This window comes from Diadema setosum, chromosome 9, assembly GCF_964275005.1.
Source record: "Diadema setosum chromosome 9, eeDiaSeto1, whole genome shotgun sequence".
In the NCBI taxonomy this organism is placed as follows: domain Eukaryota; kingdom Metazoa; phylum Echinodermata; class Echinoidea; order Diadematoida; family Diadematidae; genus Diadema; species Diadema setosum.
Window position 1 is genome coordinate 23,915,064 of NC_092693.1, and position 23,609 is coordinate 23,938,672.

At 38.4% G+C, this 23,609-nt stretch overlaps 1 protein-coding gene across 1 annotated transcript in view; it reads left to right on the plus strand.

The window, feature by feature from the left end:
* Nucleotides 1-23,609, plus strand: part of LOC140232519 (zinc finger protein 341-like) — a 274,955-nt gene that overhangs the window by 331 nt on the left and 251,015 nt on the right. The window lies entirely within an intron of this gene.

The following is a 23,609-nucleotide window of genomic DNA, read 5'->3' on the forward strand; positions in this document are numbered from 1 at the left end:
TGGTCTATCGGTATCTTCAATAGCTATATATTTGTGTAGGCGCCCTATACAGTATGTAAATTTATACAGTATAGAATCGTGAGAATAAGCGCAAGTCTTGACTTTTGATACCTGATGTGCGAATATGACTCGCTGTTTGTCCTGGTCGAAATTTTCAACTAGACTAGATTCTAGATAAAGTTCTGCGTACCGGCGTGAAGTTAGACAGATATTCGACGTTTGATATTCACATACTCAGTACATGGAAACATCGAACTGAACCTGTTTCGATATTCGCACGCGCGCGCGTCCCGCACGCTGCATATGGTAGGCCATCGCATTCAAAAGTCGCACAATCGATACGTATAAAAAGTAGACGGCGAGTTTTCACAATATTGGGGTGTGTATAACCCCTAAATTTAACATCAACGCTAAGTGTAATATCGACCCTAAATGTAATAACAACCCTAAATATAATACATTTCAACGCTCAATGTAATAATCGAGTCAACCCTAAATGTAATACATTTTAACCCTAAATGTAATAACCGGAGAAAACCCTAAATGTAATACATGTCAACCCTAAATGTAATATCGACCCTAAATGCAATACATCTTAACCCTACATGTAATACGCCTTAACCCTAAATGTAATAACAACCCTATGAATGTTATATGTATGTCAAGTGGACCCCTTTCAAAATCAGCTGTGCTGAAAGGGCTATCCACCCTATTGCTGGAAATAAATAAATAAATGTATAAATAAATATACATATAAATATATAGCGAAAACTTTGAGCAAAGAAAATTTGTTTCAAAATACATATAAATATATGTATATGTAAAAAAAAATGTATATGTAAAATATATAAAAATATGTAAAAAATGTATAAAAAATGTATGTGTAAAAAAAAACTTGTTTCAAAATACATATAAATATATATATATATATATATATATATATAATATATATATGTATATATGTAATACATAATATAGGTGAGGGTCACAGTAATATCAGCACTCCCCCCCCCTTTCTGTGATGATCACACTCGCTCATCATATCATGTGGTATATATATGTATGTGTATGTATTTGATTTGCTATCCACGTATATGAAAGATATATCACAGTATAGAAGAGGTACATACACTGTTATGTAAGGTCAGGAGGTAATTTACATAATCATGGGGAACACCCCCCCCCCCCATCAGTTGAATCTCCCTGTGAGGGGTAACGCGTCTTCTCAAGTTATTCAGAAGGGCCACTTCCTTAGATCATTCCTGAGAAGGCGTCCAAGCAGGCAACGTCTTTCTAATCAACCTGCTCCTGTGGCTGTAGCTTTAGTCCCTCATCCTTTGGACAAAGAAGACATCAATACTTCTGTCAAGTGGATGGACCCCAGCGCACTGCACATGCTGTAATGTCAGAGCTTCTGTGGGAAAGGGACACGGACTTGATGTATTCTGAGTCGGACAGTGTTGCGTTCCTTTTAAGAGTTGTTGTATAGTTGCGTTATTTTGAACTAGCAAGTTTCAGTGTTGCGTTGTGTTAGATGCGTTGCATTTAACAATCGATTTGTTTGAAGTTGCTCTTCGTTCTTTTAAACTCATTTCTTTTGTGTTCAGTCAAGCGTTACAATTTTGGAGGTGTTTGAAATTTGGTTTAATTTGAAATACTGCAGCGTAGTGAAGTAATAAAGACACCTTCTTTTTGTAGCGGAAACATCATAAAAAATCATTTTTGAGCATTCCTTCTTTTCCCAGTCCTTATGAAATTGAACCAGGTGATTGGTTTTGTCTCATTGAGTCAAAGCTACTGTAGGCTGAGATTGATCGTCAGCGACGCTCATCGAGAACACGACGAACTCCCCAAAGATACCGGAGGCCCAACCTCTTCCCTCGTCGTGCAACAAACATGATCCCGAACAAATTCCATTTAAATGTTATTTTCGTATCTGCATTGTTGAGGACAACAATGGTTTTAAACGGCGGCGATCATGTGAGGGTCACAGTAATATCAGCACTCACACCCCCCCCCTCTTTCTGTAATGATCACACTCGCTCATCATATCATGTAGTATTTATATGTACAGTTGTATGTGTATCTATTTGATTTGCTATCCACTCATGTATATGCAAGATATATCACAGTACTCTAGTTGTATAGTAGAGGTGCATACACTGTTGTGTATAAAGGTCAGGAGGTAATACACATGTATACATAATTATGGGGAACCCCCCCCCCTTAAGTGGAATCTCCCTGTGAGGGGTAAAGCGTGTTCTCGTTACTCAGAAGGGCCACTTCCTTTGATCATTCCCGAGAAGGCGTCCGAGCAGGCAACGTCACTTTACTCAACCTGCTCCTGCATGTAGCTGTAGCTACAGTCCAGTCCCTCATCCTTTGTACAAAGAAGACATCAATACTTCTGTCAAGTGGATGGACCCCAGTGCACTGCACATGCTGTAATGTCAGAGCTTCTGTGGGAAAGGGACACAGACTTGACGTATTCTGAGTCGGACAGTGTTGCATTGCTTTTAAGAGTTGTTGTATAGTTGCGTTACTTAAACTTGCTTTTAGTTTTGCGTTGTGTTAGTTGTGTTGCATTTAACAATTGATTTGTTTGATTTTCCCCATATTTCTGCAAATTCCGAATGGAGAAATATGAAATTTTTATCAATATTTTTGGACAGTGAGACGAATTATTCTGTGAATTTGATGTTGTTATTTTGATGATGTTTAAAGAAGACTGTGGGTCACGGGGCTTTGTACGGGTCGGTTGAGAGTGCTAGGGTATATAAGTTACATATGATAATTCAGCCATCAGAATGAAATTTGGTTATGAAATTTATTATATTGGGGGTTGTGGAATCACATTATAAAATATCTTTTATTTATCAGTCATGTAAACCTGATGCTTTGTGTATGATGTTTTATAGTTTTATTGGAGTAGAAGCAAATCAGTCGTCACAGTATTTTTTGTGTAGTTCTGCGTTTATCTTGACAAATGCGGAATATGTTCTTATCTTGCATAATGCTCAACCTATTGATTTGTGTAATTATGATATTTTCCCTCTCATTTCTATCACATGTGTAAATGCTTTATTCTGTAATTGTCAGAATGTTTGAATTTGTATGTACATATTTTATGTTATATCACACACAATTTAGCCCTTGGGCTACGAGATGTGATATGAATAAATAAACCTTTCAATAAAAAAAAAATAATTGAAGTTGCTCTTCGTTGTTTTAAACTCGTTTCTTTTGTGTTTAGTCAAGTGTTACAATTTTGGAGGTGTTTGAAATTTGCTTTAATTTGAAATACTGCAGCGTAGTGAAGTAATAAAGACACCTTCTTTTTGTAGCGGAAACATCATAAAAAATCATTTTTGAGCATTCCTTCTTTTCCCAGTCCTTATGAAATTGAACCAGGTGATTGGTTTTGTCTCATTGAGTCAAAGCTACTGTAGGTCAACACTGACAGGACGTGTCACACACACACACACACACACACACATATATATATATATATATATATATATATATATATATATATACACACATATAAATATATATATATATATATATATATATACATGTGTATATATACATATATATAATATATATAACAGATGAAGTTGAGTGGTAATTCATTTTGACAATCTAACAGTGTTATTTATTCAGACAAAATTTTCGACGATACATTCGTCTTCCTCAGGGTCAACAATAACTATTGTTGTACTGTAAAAATGCATTACCACTCTACTTCTTCATCTTTTCTATACTGGTACCAACACGCGGACTAATATATGTATATATGTATATCATATATCATATAGAGCAAAACTTGAACAAAGTTCATACTGTATTCAACAACGGTTTAATTTTTCGAGCAACTCGCTCTTTCTCAAGTGTTGGAATTCCCTGTCGTCGGAAATTGTTTCAGTGGAATAATTACGTGGGATCGTTACTTAACCGTGTAACTGTTGATTTAATTTGCTATTTATTTTCTTCAAATTTGTTAGGTGCTTGTAATCTGTAAATAAACTGTATTGTAATGTAAAAAGTACAGTCTGCAAGAATCTTTAGCCTATTGAAGGAAGCAGACTTAATCAGGGGGTGTTTCATCTATATAGTCAGCGCTGACTATTTCAGTAACATCCTTGGTTTTGATTGGTTGAGACGCTCTTGTCACTAACTGATGCTATGGTAATTGTCAGTGACTGACAACTTGTCAGCGCTGACAACATTCGTGAAACGGTGCCCAGAAGAAGAGGAAGAAGATAGTGAGAGAACAATAACAAAAATTAATCCATAAGATTATTGCAACCGCGTCACCAAGGATGATCGTTGTCATTGCATTATGACGTATGACATTATACCGTTGCCAGGATGCGCGCTGGGTGTTACCTTGCGTAACACGGTTTGAGTATTGTAACACGGCTTAAAAAATAATTGTTATTGCTCTCTTCTTCTTCTTCTTCTGATTAAGTCTGCCTCCTTCAATAGGCTGAAGATTCTTGCAGACTGTGCCATTGACATTATAATATAGTTCATTTACAGATATTTACAAGAACATTAAGAGATTTGAAGAAATAAGAAGGGACCCGGGGGTCACGCGTTCACCTGAGTATCGCAATTTCACCTTCCATTCATTCTTGCACACTCTTACCTGAGAACATTGGAAACCATGCTTTATCATTTCTGGTTCCAGAGTAGAAGATTTTAAATATTCCTTAATGTGGGGGGGGGGGGGGGGGGGGGGGCGGGGCCTAGGGACCTCCAACAGGGACATGGTCCCATTTGAAGGAATTGAAATTCTATCCCCCTAGGGATGCTACCTGCTAAGATTGGTAAAAATTCATGAGGTTTTCAAGAAGATGAACATATTTTTTTACAATTCAGGCTCCATTACAACTGTGGGACTTCTCCCCATCCCCTCTCCTGGGTCCCAAGGGGGGGGGGGGGGCACCCCTGATTCCACTAACCCCATGAACAAACTTGAACTACAGTCATCAATGTACTAACTCATAGTATTATCTAAGCCCTATCACTTCTGGTTCTAGAGAAGATTTTTAAAGATTTCTTAATTTTGGGGGGTTTGGGACCCCGTGGGGGCCCCCAGGTGGGCCATGGTGCCCATATGAACAATTGAGATCCTATCCCCCTAGGGATGCTACCTACCAAGTTTGGTGAAAGTCAGACATGGCAATCTCAACGTGACGATGAAAATGTACAATTTAGGCCCCATTAGGACCCCTCCCCAACCCCCTCCCCTGGGCCCCAAGGGGGGAAGGGGCACCCCTGATTCCCCCATGAACAAACTTTAAACTACAGTCATCAATGTACTTACTCATAGTATCAACTAAGCCCTATCACTTCTAATGGTGCCCATGTGAACAAATTGAGATCCTATCCCCCTAGGGATGCTACCTGCCAAGTTTGGTGAAAATCGGTGATGGGGTTCTCAAGAAGAAGATGAAAATGTAAACAAGTTTATGCACGACGCACGACGCACGACGGACGACGCACGACGCACGACGGGCGCCGGATGAGGAGCGATCGCAATAGCTCACTTGAGCCTGAGCTAACTAGCCACTGTGATCAACCGTTAGTCAGGCATGGAATGATCCCACAGATGACGCTGAAACAAATTCCGACGACAGGGAATTCCAGCTCCTCGCAGTTCTTCGAAAGAACGAATGACGATGTGATTCAGTTCTCGATTATGGTACATGATAGGAATGTGGTTGCGTGGCTCTCGTCTACTTAGTAATCTGTTTGATGTTATAGTCCTGTGCTGAAAGATGGGTAAGATTTTGTGTATTTCGTACATCATCTCTTTGTGTCAACACTTTAGAAAAAGCGAATTGCTCGAAAATTTGTGTGCAGAAAAAAACCCCAAAAACATGGTGAATACAGCATGAAATTGTTCCATTTTTTTGTATGTGTATTACATGTATACATTTACATTATTATTATAACAATAAACCTATAGGCCCGAATTCACGAAGGTGGTACAAATGAAATCATGAACAAAAACCATGGAGCGCCAAGTGTCACACTAGACTACGAGTTCTTCTCACTCAAAAAATCACCTATTTTCCGTACACGTACCCAATGAAATAATTATAGTCCCCTCAAATTCCATCAGAAAAGCTTTCATCTTCCAACCAAAAATGCAGTTTGTAGAGGAATTCATACTCAATATCTACAGCTATTCAGGGTTTTTTGTTGTTGTTGCCAAAATACATCATTGATTTTTAATCAATTTGTTCCATCATTTCATTTGGTATCTTTGGTACGAATTTGTGAAGGGGTCTGGGATATTCCATTGTATTTACGGGTGTGAGCTCTAAACCATGGTTTCATTTGTACCACCTTCGTGAATTCGGGACATAGAGTACAACGTTGCTATTACAACAATGTAAATTTATTCAAAATTGGACACAAATCGGGGGTATTTACGCAATTTTGAAGTTATGCTCACTTTTGTATAGTACACTTTTGTACCATTTATATGAATATGCAAATGATTGAGCTAGCTGCTTATGTCATGAGCTTAAAATTTTCCATTAATCGTGTAAAAACAAAAGAAATAACTAAAATTTAGTGTTTCTTTTGCTAAGATGTTAAATAAAATGTTCTTTCCGGTCGTCTAACTTCAGATTACTTCACATCTGCTTTTCGTTATTATTTTCTGCCTTCCAGTATCCAGTCCTATGCAATTTGTGTTTGGAAATTGTTTTGTGTACATTTCCGTGTTATGTTGTGTAGTACGTCGATGTTTTCACTTTTTAAAGGATTAGAATGCACTGAATTGAATTGAAAATCGATAAACAGTCAGATATGACTGACAGGATTTCAGACTGGTTCGCAATTCTTAAAAAAAAGAAGAAATTTCGAGATTTGATTGTACTTTAATAGTATACGGCAAGTTACGAGGGGATGACATTAAGTCATTAGTTCAAAAAGTGCTTCTTGAGAATTATACAGACTTCAAAATATCATCCCTTCTGTTGAGTATGATCTAGTTTTCTTGCTACTCCTCTTAGACTAAATTATAACTTTAAATATATCTATATTAAATGTTTATGTGAATCTTCTTGAAATCATCATTTTCACAGACAATGAACAATACACACAACACACACACACACACACACACACACACACACGCAAACACAAATTAAATAAAGGAAAGATGTAAAACATTATGATATATATCAGTTCCAGATCAGGCTAATTATGCTCACAGGCTCAATGGATATTACTCGATCATTATCATTGTCATCTATACTGTGTAGGTAGCACAGTAATAATATAGAAAATACACGATTACAAATCTTGGTTTCATTTACCTCTCATGGACTGTATTTCGTGGAGGAGCCATATCTTACATGAAATTAGATTTGTAATTAGGATGAACAGAATGCGGGAAAGACACGTGATAGCAGAGAGCATAACAAAAATAATGCAAAGTGATAAAGACACCAACGTGACATGACGTGGCACATTGTTCTGTTAATCTTTTAATCCCATCTTATCCATCGAGTCACATAGCTACAAGGTGTTCAGACAAGATTTCAGAGTATGCCATGGTGACAGAGATGCAAAACTTGACAACACATAGCATTGCTGCAGCATTCCGACGGCTGATAAGGTACACTTCTTATTTATACGTTTCCTGCATTCATGTACAGTATCAGACGTGTTGCACGTGCAAAGAGTTGCACGCTTGCCTGTTCTTGACATTATGGCGCTTTTCATTTAACAGTGAATATGTATGCTACGGCTTAGTCCAAGGGTAAAAAATGTAACTTTTTTGTTTCAGCTTCCGAGCATAACATATGGCCAACATCAAAAGCAAATGAAATAGATTATGTCTCACCCTGCAAGAATCTAAACGTTGTGGACTAAGTATTCGCTTGCAGAACGTAACAATGTAATCACACCGTATGCCTGTATTGTAACTGATTGTAAAATTTTACGAATGTAACTTTGATATCTACGTCACACCGCAACTCTCAATCAACCATAAATAGATATTGTAATGGATATCTAGCAGAGAGCACTTGATCTAGAGAATTGATAATTAATGTCATACTTATTGTCCTCTCGTGCACCAAATATTAGACAGCGCCTATCCGTCTGTCTGGAAGAGTTACATAACTTTTTTCCCCTTCAACGGTCCTCCTCTGGAGACATGAAGGAGTAAAATACCGTTTCTTGCAATCTACGTTGACTTGTTGAAGTCTCTGACATCACAAATATTGACGTTTGGCAATGCTAGCGTGTTCCTGTACATATAAAGGTATAGCCTGGGGGAACTATATCGCCTTCCAGTTGACAATACCGATTACCTGTACCAAATCTAGTTTCATATATCAGGATATCTGGTCTTGCGAGACTTACATCCTAAAATCGGACCCGGAAGGACAAAAACGATTACCACGCTCGGGTTTTTCCTTGCTTCCACAAATGTTGAATTGACGTAAATACTACTATACCATTTTCACATAATACATTAGTGAACGTAGTGTGCAAGACGAGAGAGATACAGAGACAGACAGACAGAGAGAGAGAGCGAGGGAGAGATAGATCGAGAGAGAGAGAGAGAGAGAGAGGGAGAGAGAGACCGTAAAAAGAATACCTTAAAAGTGCCTTGTAAGCATTAAACCGTAGATGGCCGTTTCCCTGGTATATAATGTGTGTCGGTTGTGTGTTCAACAGAGGCCAAACATAACATGTTTATAATAGCCTTGCCTTATCCAAAAAATGATTTTTAAACAAGATAAGATATTTTCAGATATGCTGAAAGACAATTTCGACTTTAAGATCACAGTTAATAGACGATACAAAAAAAGTCTTTCATCGTATATGACAACTGATTTAAGTAGAAATACACCTGTGCTGCGATGCAGCTCTTCATCATATTCACATAGACGACATGACTGCGCTTTTTACTTGCTTAGTCTTGCCTGAAAACGAAGTTCTTTAAGTGTAAGTTAAAAACTCAAGAAAGTGTTTATATAATATGTATATCACGTACAAACACATACACACACCCACAAATACTGGCATCCCTGCGTCTTCTAATCTCTCTCAAGTACCCATACATCGATGGAAATAGAACTCACATTTCCACACATTATTGTCAGTTACTTATGTAAGAGCCTATACTCGAAATACGAAATACAGGGCCAGCATGACTTCACAGAAGAGTTTGCTTCTAAATACCTATAATCACTACAAACAGAAAAAAAAAATCAACAATTACATAAAATGCCAAAATCCTTTGATAACTTTTGTCTTTTCATGTTCACATTTTCTTGTCAGTTTCATAGTGTTTTCCGCTCCATATTAATCGAAATAATCAGCGTCAAACTCTAACTTTGGAGGGTCAACCCAAGTACACCCAACAATTCTATATTGTCCACTCTATTGACAGGAAAATATCTTTCTTTTGTTGGTATTTCCATTGCATATTTGCAAAATCCCGCAAACGTAATCCAATCATTCGACAGTTTCGTAAAATCATCATTGAATATCGTGTACAATTAAGCAATGTCCATACCTGAGGCGTGATTTTTCAAACTGGACCCGATAGTAACGATAATAATAATGACATTAGCAATGGAAATGGTAATTGAAATCAAATAATAACAATGCACGCTTCCTGGACATAAATATATTCGATGTTCTTTTCACCCCTCCAATATCAAATTAATAATGCTACAAATAATATCTGATTAGCATCTTCGGAGAGATAGTCTCCTTTAAATTTCCCTTATATTGTTCTGGTTATGTCGATACCCCCCCCCCCCATGTGCATATTACTTCAAATAAACTAATGAATCATCAAACAAAGACCCGAGTACGTCGGTATAGTATAGATTTTATGTCAAGAAAAACTTCAGGGGAAAAGTCACTGTCCTATTTACACATTGAGACAGAAATTGATTCCAAATATCGGGCCTATTCCAAGGAAACGTTATAATTATCACATCATGTTTGTGTAGAATGGGTGGTGTCAGTAAACTGTTATACAGGACGAAATGAAAAGTGAAAATAATACGATGTCACTGTTATGTGACTGTATTGTGAATTGGGACTTTGTAATACTTTTTTGTTGAGTCATGAATATGCTGATAAATAAAAGCATGGTATTAAGTATATAGGGGCACTATTTGATCTTCATCAATTTGAAGGTCTGTTCGGCTAAATAATAACGTCAAGTTGTTTATTACATTACTGCTTGTAATGGACTGTTTCATACTGTCATATGAGGGCTCTCAGTATATAACATTATATTGGTCTCGATAAGGCACATCTGCGCTCGAGTGGTAAATGAATTTTGCATTACATCTCTATATCACGATCTAGCCAAGCACTTGTATATTGCGAAATTTAAATCTATCTGACAAACTCACCCTAGTTCGATTGTGGTGCCCATCCTTTCAGTGACTGGTTTGGGACAACTTCGGCTGGAATACTTCGAAGTTTGTGTGTTTGCTTTGAAGACATCAAGGTGTTGAACATAATATCATGTTCAGATCCGTATGCACTACACGTCTGAGGACTGTGCAGCTGCAGTTCTTATCTTCATATTTTGTGTAGCAATTCTACTTTCGCAAGTGACCACTCCGTAGCATCGCAAAGTTAGAGAACACGTTTATTTCTCTTGGTATTTAGGGTCTTACTGTCACTGACGGCTTCTTGCATTACAGTGTGCTGCTCATCAATTTTGGTTAGAATGACAAGTATGTTGTCAATTGTGCATGTGTTTGCTAGGAAAATTTCTTCTCATTTAATTGTGGTCCTTCCTCCCACACTGGGAAATTCAGCAAACGGCAAAACTGACTTCGGCGCCTCGGTGCTATTCCTCTTGTTTTTCTCTTCGGTTTCCAATCACAGACTCCATTTTTCATCACCTTATTCCATTCTACTTTTGGATTCAACACATCCTCGTTTCTTACAGACTTCTTATGTCTTGGGGATTTTCCTCGGGCATCCACCTTTTTGACACATTTTTGTTTACTGTCGTTCTCGGCTTTACGAGAGTTTTGACGCATTTTCTTCTTTGGCTTGATCACTAGTTCTACACGAGGTGAGTTGAAGTACTTCCCCTGTCTTTTGCGGGCATGGTTTGTTGTTCTCAATGACTGCGGAAATTTCGTTCCTTTGATGGATCGAAATTGTGTCTATGCAACACGACATCTGACATTGAAGATTTGAAGTACGAGTTTCTCATGAACTTTCCGGGAGTAATCCCTGATCTCCCACCCTGAATAAAATCTTTCTTCACTGTTCCGAACCAGTTTTCCACGAGCGCGTTAGTGTCTCTATTGGAACTTGGAGGACAAGGCCATAATCCTACCAACCACATTACTTAATCCATGTATTCATCAACCAGTTTACCAAAACAAAAGTCACTCTCAAGTGACTGTATTGTGACTTGTCAATCACCCTTAATCCAGGCAATGTTATCTTTTGCGTTCAGTTCGGTTATATTATATCCTATGGCGAAAGGAAATTACATTCAAGTAATAGGCTAGCGGCTGCAATTGTACACTTTCCTAAAACAAAGAATTGTATGTTACTGTAAGATTTTGACGTCATCGAGCGCGTACAGTACGTATCCAAGTGACTCTCCATGTGCTGGCAATGGCGCTGCAGTTTCTTCCACACCGTCCCTTAGTCCATCGTAACAAAACCACCGTCCCCCTTCTCTGAAGATGCAGGTGAAGTGTGCACGTTGGTACTTTGTCAAGCCTTGCAGTGTATACCTACATTTTAGAGAAGAGTGAATGACCAATCATAAGAACCTTGAAAACTTCATAGACCACACAACATCTCTCGATCTCGAGTGCGAAAATGCGAACAAAGCAGTACACGGTAGACTGTCAGACTATGAAATATATTATGTAGGGGCCTAATTAATAATCGTTCCTTTTCATAAATCCTAAGTAATATAATTACATACAATACGCATCTATGCATTATTGGTGTACGTTCTGGTCATATCTTCCCATATCATGGTCTGGGATGATATTTATATTTTTCATCACAAATTTTCATTTTCATAATGGCAGTGTGGTTCATTGTTTATATATTAGTTTTTACGATGATATCATATCATTTCAACCACTTCGTAGAATTCATACCTTTAAGCTATTCACAAAATAAACAATGGGAACTTGAGTGTAGACTAGAAAGTAGTTTGAGCATTATGGCGATTGCACATGTCCCTGCTCATACCATAAAATCAAACAACATCATTTACACTAGTAAACAAGACCATTGTGACGTAACTAGAAAACGGCGAAAGGTCATTGCGTCGAATATTTGGGTCTCACACCTGTAAATAAAATGGACTGTCCCAGACCCCATAAAGGCAGGGAATCCCATTTGCACGCCTTAAATGAAGAGTTGTATAAATACAGTGGTATGTTGAAGAGAGTATCATTTTAGAAACTCCCATAAAGTATTGAAAGTGGAAAGTAACATTTAGTACATTTTTTTGACCGTTAGATTTTGAATTGAATTGTTTTCGGGGCTCACCGTAAATTCCAGTACATTACTAGGCTACCTTTGCAGACCCATGTACTGCATGTGTGTCCATCATGTATATTTTGTGAAGAAAGTTCATCAACACTTACAAACATTTCTATATACATTCTTGCCACACACTCTATATGTTATTACATCAGCTCTTGTACTTGTAGATTTGTGTTTATAGATCACAAATACAGAAGAATGCAACAAAAAGGCGTAAGTGTGGCTGACACACAGAACTACTGAATAGTTGAGTTTTGTGCATTATTAAAATTTTAGATAACTGTTGACTTCCAAATTTCTAAGCAGTGGCCTAAGCAAGTCCCCTGATGTTCATATTTAATGTTTTGCTGCATTTTGGGAGGTCTGTAAAAGGTATCCCCTACCTTGATACCAAAATAAATGAAGAAAAAATGATAATTACAAATCAATGTGGTAGTTGGACAAAAAAAAAAAAAAAAACCTGAATAGCTGTAGATATTGAGTATGAATTCCTCTACAAACTGCTTTTAGCTTGGAAGATGAAAGTTTTTCTGATGGAATTTGAGGGGACTTTATTTCATTGGGTACGTGTACGGAAAATACTTTAGTAGGTGATTTTTTGAGTGACAAGAACTCGTAGTCTGGCTTTGCGGACCCTTGGACAAAATTTGAGCCGAAGCACTCACCCTTGAAATATGATGGATGAAAGGGTGTATCTCACTTATCCAGGTTAGTGAAGCTGAAACACCTCATTTCTCCCAGCTATTTTACAGAATTTTTTGAAATTTGAAGTTTAACACACGTCTCTATGGGGAATTATTTACCCCTGTGAGCCCAATAGAGAATGCACGCAATGCATACAAGTCTATGGGAAGTGTTCTTCCCATACAAGCTCTGCTGGTTTATGTTTATCTTGTATTGTATCAGATCTCATAAGGTGATGACGGCACCCCCACAATCAACGACAACTGCCTGTATCTACATGTATTCATCTTATGAAGAACTAATCAACACTGCAAAATTTATTTACAAAAAAACAAAAAACAAAGGGCATGATTTTCAAAAGTGTCCCTTTGAGAAGCTTTATAACCCTTGAATGTGTAATTTCTCATATGATGTAGAGGAAAATATCATCAAAAGCACATTTATGATGTTAAAAAGTGAAATAAGAAATATGACCTTCATTATAAAGTCGAGCGCATTTAAACAGTGTGCTGCCATCTACTGTTCAATAAATGTACAGGATCCCAGCACTGACAGCTTCCACTGCCAATAATGGCAGTGTGGTTTGGCAATAATTGATTATATAACTTAGTTTTTACGATGATATGATATCATTTGAACCACTTCGTAGAGTTCAGACATTTTAGCAATTCACAAAATAAACAATGGAAACTTGAGAGTAGACTAGAAAGTAGTTTGCGCATTATGGCGTTTGTACATACCCCTGCTCAACATCAGTTACACTATGTATGACGGTTTAACATGACCATTGTGACGTAACTACAAAACGACGAAATATCATTGCGTCGAATATTTAAAGTCGATCGCATTTAGATAGTGTCCTGTCATCTACTGTTCGATAAATGTACAGGATCCGAGCAATGACAGCTTCCACTGCCAAAAATGGCAGCTCTTTGGCGCGGCGGTCTCCGCTACAAGACTACTCCTTGTTGTGGTATAATCCCTTTGACAGACGCAATGTTTATGGGAGCAAAGCTTGTCCAAAATAATTGCCCACGAAATTATCATGTCCAAAGTGTTATTATGTCTCTAAACACGTAGATACACAAAATGTTAAACAAACATAAGTGCGAGGTATATAAAATTGCCTCACATCACTACCAACAGAAAAAAAAGAAATTGCTACCGTCACTCTCACAGACTGATTTTTTTTTTTTTTTTTTTTTTTTTTTAATGGTGGTCTGTAATGACAAAGTTTCCAGTTTACTCACTCTTCAGAAACAGATGTTTCGCCGCATCGCGAACCAGTTGTTTAGGGCATGTTGTACTGTGTCTACATTCTGCTCCTTGGCTCCTCTGAAATAGAAACAAATACATGAATACAGATATCTTAAAAGATGTAGAGCAATAAACGCATAAATGAGCAAAAGATAGAATGAATAAACTAACCACATTCAGCTATATCTCTCTTACAGTAGGACGGTTTTATTACAACTGTCCCTTTATACAAGCTAATAGGTATAATGGCATCATAATGTCATTGCTTAAAAGTCAATGTATGCACCAGACAGAACAAGTTACGTGTAGTACTAATTTCCAAAGATTCACTTTCGATTTCTTTACTGATGGTAGTGTGGCATCAGTCTATAACATATGGATTGACATATGAGAATCCATACCACAAACGACTTGTGTTCATAAATCAAAATGAAGTAGGGCATTTGAATACTTTGCTGTTGAGTCATGACTATGTTGATAATAAAAAGCATGGTATTAAGTTTGTAGGGGGGCTATGTGATTTTCATGAATTTGAAGGTCTCTTCAGTGAAATGATGACGTCAAGTTCTTTATTACATCACTGCTTGTAATGGACTGTTTCATATGAGGGCTCTCAGTATAACATTATATTGGTCTAGATATGGCACATCTGCGCTAGAGTGGTAAATTCATAAATTTGACATTAAATCTCGATATCACGATCTAGCTAAGCACTTGTATATTGCGAAATTTAAATCTGACAAACTCACCCTAGTTCCATTGTGGTGCCCTTCCTTTATGTGACTAGTTTGGGACAACTTCGGCTGGAATACTTCGACGTTTGTGTGTTTGCTTTGAAGACATCAAGGTGTTGAACATGATATAATTTTCAGATCCGTATGCACTCCACGTCTGAGGACTGTGCAGCTGCAGTTCTTATCTTCGTATTTTGTGTTGCCATTCTTCTTTCGCAAGTGACCACTCCTTAGCAGCGCAAAGTTCAAGAACACGTTTATTTCTCTTGGTATTTAGGGTCTTACTGTCACTGGGAACTTCTTGCATTGCAGTGTGCTGCTCCTCAATTTTGGTTAGAATGACAAGTATGTTGTCAAATGTGCATGTGTTTGCTAGGAAAATGTCTTTTCATTAAATTGTGGTCTTTTCTCCCCATCTGGGAAATTCAGCAATAGGCATAACTGACTAACGCGCGTTGAGGCTATTCCTCTTTTTTTTTCTCTTCGGTTTCCGATTACAACCCCGATTTCTCATTCCCTTGTTCCATTCTTCTTTTGGATTCAACGAATCCTCTTTTCTTGGAGACTTCTTACGTCTTATGGGATTTTTGACATCTTTTTGTTCACTTTCGTTCTAAGTTTCGCGAGAGGTTTGATGCGTTTTCTTCTCTGGCTTGATCAGTTCTACACGAGGTGAGTTGAAGTACTTCCCCTGTCTTTTGCGGGTATGGTTTGTTGTTGTCAATGACTGCGGACATTTCCTTCCTTTGATGGGTCGAAATTGTGTCTCTGCAACACGACCTCTGACATTGAAGTACGAGTTTCTGATGAACTTTCCTGGACTAATCCCTGATGTCCCCCCCCCCCCCCCCCGGAATTAAAATTTATCTTCACTGTTCCGAACCAGTTTTCCACCTTTTTTACATCTTTTTGTTCACTGTCGCTCTCAGCTTTACGAGAGTTTTGACGCGTTTTCTTCTCTGGCTTGATCAGTTCTACACGAGGTGAGTTGAAGTACATCCCTTGTCTTTTGCGGGCATGGTTTGTTGTTGTCAATGACTTCGGACATTTCCTTCCTTTAATGGGTCGAAATTGTGTCTCTGCAACACGACCCCTGACATTGAAGTACGAGTTTTTGATGAACTTTCCGAGAGTAATACCTGATCTCCCACCGGGAATGAAATGTTTCTTCACTGTTCAGAACCAGTTTTCCACCTTTTTCACATCTTTTTGTTCACTGTACTTCTCCGCTTTACGAGAGTTTTGACGCGTTTTCTTCTTTGGCATGATCAGTTCTTCACGAGGTGATTTGAAGTACTTCCCCTGTCTTTTTCGAAATTGTGTCTCTGCAACACGACCTCTGACATTGAAGTACGAGTTCCTGATGAACTTTCCTAGAGTAATACCTGATCTCACACCGGGAATGACATCTTTCTTCACGGTTCCGAACCAGTTTTTCACCTTTTTCACATCTTTTTGTTCACGATCGTTCTCAGCTTTGCGAGCGTTTTGACGCGTTTCCTTCTCTGGCTTGATCAGCTCTTCACGAGGTGAGTTGAAGTACTTCCCCTGTCTTTTCTGAAATCGTGTCTCTGCAACACGACCTCTGACATTGAAGTACGAGTTTCTAATGAACTTTACGGGAGTAATCCCTGATCTCCCACCGGGAATGAAATGTTTCTTCACTGTTCCGAACCAGTTTTCCACCTTTTTCACATCTTTCTGTTCACTGTCATTCTCAGTTTTACGAGAGTTTTGACGCGTTTCCTTCTCTGGCTTGATCAGTTCTTCACGAGGTGAGTTGAAGTACTTCCCCTGTCTTGTTCGAAATTGTGTCTCTGCAACACGACCTCTGACATTGAAGTACGAGTTTCTAATGAACTTTACGGGAGTATTCCCTGATCTCCCACCGGGACCGGGAATGAAATCTTTCTTCAGTGTTCCGAACCAGTTTTTCACGAGCGCGTTAGTGTCACTATTGGAACTTGGAGGACAGCGCCAAAATCCCACCTACTACATTACTTAATTTATGTGTTGGTCAACCAATTTTCCAAATCAAAAGTCACTCTCACGTGACTGTACTGTGACTGATAGTCAGTCACCATTAATCCATGTGCAGGCAATGTTATCTTTTCTGTTCAGTCAGTTGGGTAATATCCTATAGCGAAAGGAACTTACTTTCAAGTTATATGCCAGCAGCTGCAATTCTACACTTTCCTAAAACAAGGAATTGTATTTTACTGTAAAGTTCTGACGTCATCGAGCGCGTACAGTATGTATCCAAGTGGCTCTCCATATGCTGGCAATGGCGCTGCAGTTTCTTCCACACCGTCCCTTCGTCCATCCAGGGAGGTGAGAGCACCTCCCTGGTCCATCGTAACAAAACCACCGCTCCCCCCCCCCCCCCTTCTCTGAAGATGCAGAAGTGTGCACTTTGGTACTTTGTCAATCCTTGCAGTGGATACCTACATTTTAGAGAAGAGTGAATGACCAATCATAAGAACCTTGAAAACTTCATAGACCACACAACATCTCTCGATCTCGAGTGCGAAAATGCGTACAAAGCAGTAAACGTTTGAATGTCAAACTATGTAAGATATAATATAATAATCGTTCCTTTTCAACTGGAACTTAAATGATTTAATTACATTCAATATACATCTTGGCATTATCAGTCTACGTTCAGGTCATATCTTCTCATATAATGCCTGGAATGATATGTCTATCATTCATAAGAAATTTTCGTTTTCATCATTTAAGTGTGGTCAATTGTTTAGACATTAGTTTCTACGATGATATCATATCATTTGAACTCTTCGTAGAGTTCAGACCTTTTAGCTATTCACGCTACCGTTCAATTAAAATGTACAGGATCCGAGCAATGACAGGTTCCACTGACAAATATGGCAGCTCTTCGGCGCGGCAGCCTCCGCTACAAGACTACTCCTTGTTGTGGTAAAATCTCTTTGGTAGTCGCAATGATTCTGGGAGCAAAGCTCGTCCAAAATAATTGCCCACGAAATTATCATGTCCAAAGTGTTATTATGTCTCTAAACACATAGATACACAAAATGTTAAGGAAACATAAGTGGGGGTATATAAAATTGCCTCACATCACTACGAACAGAAATAACAACAACATCAAATTATGCTACAGTCACTCTTACAGACTGATTGGATTATGGTGCTATGTAATGACAAATTTTTAAGTTTACTTACTCTTCAGAAGCAGATGTTTCGATGCATCGGGTCTCTGCAAATGGCGGGGCGAACCAGTTGTTTAAGGCATCTTGTACTGTGCCTATATTATGTTCCTTGGCAGCTCTGAAATAAAAAGAAATAAATGAATACAGATATCTTAATGGATGTTTAGCAGTAAATGCATAAATGAGCAAAGATAGAATAAAAAAAAAAACTTAACGCATTCAGTTACATCTCTCTAACAAAATGACGGTTTTTGTTATAATGGTCCCTTTATATAAGCGAATAGGTATAATGGCATCACGATGTCATTGCTTAAAAGTCAATGTATGCACCAGACAGAAGAAGTTACGTATAGTACAAATTTCCAAAGATTCACTTTCGATTTCTTCACTGATGGTAGTGTGACATCAGTCTATAATGGATCGACATCTTTGAATCTATAACACGGACGAATTGTGTTCATAAACCAAAATAAAGTAGGACATTGGAATACTTTGTTGCTGAGTCATGAATATGTTGATAATAAAAAGCATGGTCGGGGTCCTACGTGATCTTCATCAATTTGACAGTCTCTTCGGTGAAAAAAGAACGTCAAGTTGCAGAGGCGGATCCAGGAATTTCGTAAAGAGGGGGCGTGTTTACAAAAATAAAGGGGGGCGCACGCACCCCTCCCCCATTTGTTTCTTTTTATTTCTTTTGTTTCAACAAAAAATAAAGGGGGGGGGGCGTGCGCCGTTTGTGGTCCTCACTGGATCCGCCCCTGAAGTTGTTTATTACATCACTGTTTGTAAGGGACTGTTTAATATGAGGACTCTCAGTATATAACATTATATTGGTCTCGATATGGCACAACTGTGCTCGAGTGATAAATTAATGAATTTTGCATTTCATCTTTATATCACGATCTTCCTAAGCATTCTATATTTTGCGAATTTTAAATCTATCTAACCAACTCACCCTAGTTCGATTGTGGTGCAATTCCTTTCAGTGACTGGTTTGGGACAACTTCGGCTGGAATACTTCGAAGTTTGTCTGTTTGCTTTGAAGACATCAAGGTGTTGAACATAATATCATGTTCAGATCCGTATGCACTCCACGTCTGAGGACTGTGCAGCTGCAGTTCTTATCTTCATATTTTGTGTAGCCATTTTACATTCGCAAGTGACTACTCCTTAGCATCGCAAAGTTAAAGAACGCGTTTATTTCTCTTGGTTTTTAGGGTCTTACTGTCACTGAGGGCTTCTTGCATTACAGTGTGCTGCTCATCAATTTTGGTTAGAATGACAAGTATGTTGTCAATTGTGCATGTGTTTGCTAGGATAAGTTTCTTCTCATTTAATTGTGGTCCTTCCTCCCCTTTGGGAAATTCAGCAAACGGCAAAACTGACTTACGCGCCTCGTTTCTATTCCTCATCTTTTTTCTCTTCGGTTTCCGATCACAGACTCGATTTTTCTTTCCCTTATTCCATTCTTCTTTTCGATTCAACGCATCCTCTTTTCTTGGAGACTTTTAACGTCTTGGGGATTTTCCTTGGTCATCCACCTTTTGACATCTTTTTCTTCTCTGTCGTTCTCAGCTTTACGAGAGTTTTGACTCGTTTTCTTCTTTGGCTTGATCAGACCTTCACGAGGTGAGTTGAAGTACTTCCTCTGTTGGATGGTTTGTTGTTGTCAATGACTGGGGACATTTCCTTCCTTTCATGGGTCGAAATTGTGTCTCTGCAACACAACCTCCGACATTGAAGTACGAGTTTCTGATGAACTTTCCGGGACTAATCCCTGATCTCCATCCCCCCCACCCCCGGGAATGAAATCTTTCTTTACTGTTCCGAACCAGTTTTCCACCTTTTTCACATCTTTTTGTTCACTGTACTTCTCACTTTTACGAGAGTTTTGACGCGTTTTCTTCTCTGGCATGATCAGTTCTTCACGAGGTGAGTTGATGTACTTCCCCTGCATTTGCCCTGTCTTTTTCGAAATCGTGTCTCTGCAACACGACCTCTGACATTGAAGTACGAGTTTCTGATGAACTTTCCGGGAGTAATCCCTGATCTCCCACCCTGAATGAAATCTTTCTTCACTGTTCCGAACCAGTTTTCCACGAGCGCGTTAGTGTCTCTATTGGAACTTGGAGGACAAGGCCATAATCCTACCAACCACATCACTTAATTCATGTGTTGATCTACCAATTTACCAAAACAAAAGTCTCTCTCATGTGACTGTGTTCTGACTAGTTAATCATCATTAATCCAGGCAATGTTATCTTCAAGTTGCGTTCAGTTGGGTAATATCCTATAGCGTTAGGAAATTACATTGAAGTTATAGGAAAGCAGCTGCAATTCTACAATTTATTATAACAAACAATTGCAGTTTGCTATAAGGTTTTCACGTTATTGAGCGCGTGAAGTATGTATCCAAGTGGCTCTCCATATGCTGGCAATGGCGCTGCAGTTTCTTCCACACCGTCCCTTAGTCCATCGTAACAAAACCACCGCTCCTCCCCCCCCCCCTTCTCTGAAGATGCATGTGAAGTGTGCACTTTGGTACTTTGTCAATCCTTGCAGTGTATACCTACATTTTAGAGAAGAGTGAATGACCAATCATAAGAACCTTGAAAACTTAATAGACCACACAACATCTCTCGATCTCGAGTGCGAAAATGCGTACAAAGCAGTAAACGTTTGAATGCCAAACTAGGTAAGATATAATATAATAATCGTTTCTTTTCAACTTGATCCTAAATGATTTAATTACATGCAATATACATCTTGGCATTATCAATCTACGTTCATGTCATATCTTCTCATATACTGCCTGGAAGGATATATCTATTTATCATAAGAAATTTTCGTTTTCATCATTTAAGTGTGGTCAATTGTTTAGACATTAGTTTTTACGATGATATCATATGATTTAAACTCTTCGTACAGTTCAGACTATTTAGTTATTCACAGAATAAACAACGGAAACTTTAGTCTTAGACTAGAAAGTAGTTTGAGCATTATGACGTTTTTTTACATACCCCTGCTCAGCATCAGGAACACTACATAAATAACGCTTTAATATGATATTGTGACGTAACTACAAAACGGCGAAAGGTCATTGCGTCGAATATCTTAAAGCCGAGCGCATTTAAACAGTGTGCTGCCATCTACTGTTCAATAAATGTACAGGATCCGAGCAATGACAGCTTCCGCTGACAAAAATGGCAGCTCTTTGGCGCAGCAGCCTCCGCTACAAGACTACTCCTTGTTGTGGTAAAATCTCCTTGGTAGTCGCAATGATTCTGGGAGCAAAGCTCGTCCAAAATAATTGACCACGAAATTATCATATCCAAAGTGTTATTATGTCTCTAAACACATAGATACACAAAATGTTAAGGAAACATAAGTGCGAGGTATATAAAATTGCCTCACATCACTACGAACAGAAATAACAACAACATCAAATTATGCTACCGTCACTCTTACAGACTGATTGGATTATGGTGATATGTAATGACAAAGTTTCAAGTTTACTTACTCTTCAGAAGCAGATGTTTCGCTGCATCGGGTCTCTGCAAATGGCGGGGCGAACCAGTTGTTTAAGGCATCTTGTACTGTGCCTATATTATGTTCCTTGGCAGCTCTGAAATAAAAAGAAATAAATGAATACAGATATCTTAATGGATGTTTAGCAGTAAATGCATACATGAGCAAAGATACAATTAAGAACAAACTTAACGCATTCAGTTATATCTCTCTAACAAATCACGGTTTTTGTTATAATGGTCCCTTTATATAAGCGAATAGGTTTAATCGCATCATGTTATTGCCTAAAAGTCAATGTATGCACCCGACAGAACAAGTTTCGCATAGTACTAATTTCCAAAGATTCACTTTCGATTTCTTCACTGATGGTAGAGTGGCATCAGTATATAAAAAATATATGGATTGGCATCTTTGAATCTATAACACGGACGAATTGTGTTCATAAACCAAAATAAAGTAGGACATTGGAATACTTTGTTGTTGAGTCATGAATATGTTAATAAAAAAAAAGAATGGTATTAAGTATGTAGGGGTGTTATGTGATCTTCAGCACTTTGGCGGTCTCTTCGATGAAAAAATAACGTCAAGTTGTTTATACATCACTGTTTGTAATGGACTGTTTCATATGAAAGCTCTCACTATATAAAATTATATTGGTCTCGATATAGCACATCTGCGCTCCAGTGATAAATTAATGAATTTTGCATTAAATCTCTATATCACGATCTAGCTAAGCACTTGCATATTGCGAAATTCAAATCTATCTGACAAACTCACCCTAGTTCGATTGTGGTACCCATCCTTTCAGTGACTGGTTTGGGACAACTTCGGCTGGAATACTTCGAAGTTTGTCTGTTTGCTTTGAAGACATCAAAGTGTTGAACATAATATCATGTTCAGATCCGTATGCACTCCACGTCTCAGGACTGTGCAGCTGCAGTTCTTATCTTCATATTTTGTGTAGCCATTCTACTTCCGCAAGTGACCACTTCTTAGCATCGCAAAGTTCTAGAACACGTTTACTTCTCTTGGTATTTAGGGTCTTACTGTCACTGAGAACTTCTTCCATTACAGTCTGCTGCTCATCAATTTTGGTTAGAATGACAAGTATGTTGTCAATTGTGCATGTGTTTGCTAGGATAATTTCTTCTCATTTAATTGTGGTCCTTCCTCCCCATTTGGGAAATTCAGCAAACGGCAAAACTGACTTACGCGCCTCGTTTCTATTCCTGTTCTTTTTTCTCTTCGGTTTCCTATCACATACTCGATTTTTCTTTCCCTTATTCCATTCTCCTTTTCGATTCAACGCATCCTCTTTTTCTTGGAGACTTCTTACGTCTTTGGCATTTTCCTCGGTCATCGACCTTCTGACATCTTTTTATTTTTACTGTCGTTCTCAGCTTTACGAGAGTTTTGACGCGTTTTCTTCTCTGGCTTGATCAGTTCTACACGAGGTGAGTTGAAGTACTTCCCTTGTCTTTTGCGGGTATGGTTTGTTGTTGTCAATGACTGCGGACATTTCCTTCCTTTGATGGGTCGAAATTGTGTCTCTGCAATACGACCTCTGACATTGAAGTACGAGTTTCTGATGAACTTTCCGGGACTAATCGCTGATCTCTCCCCCCCCCCCGGAATGAAATCTTTCTTCACTGTTCCGAACCAGTTTTCCACCTTTTTGACA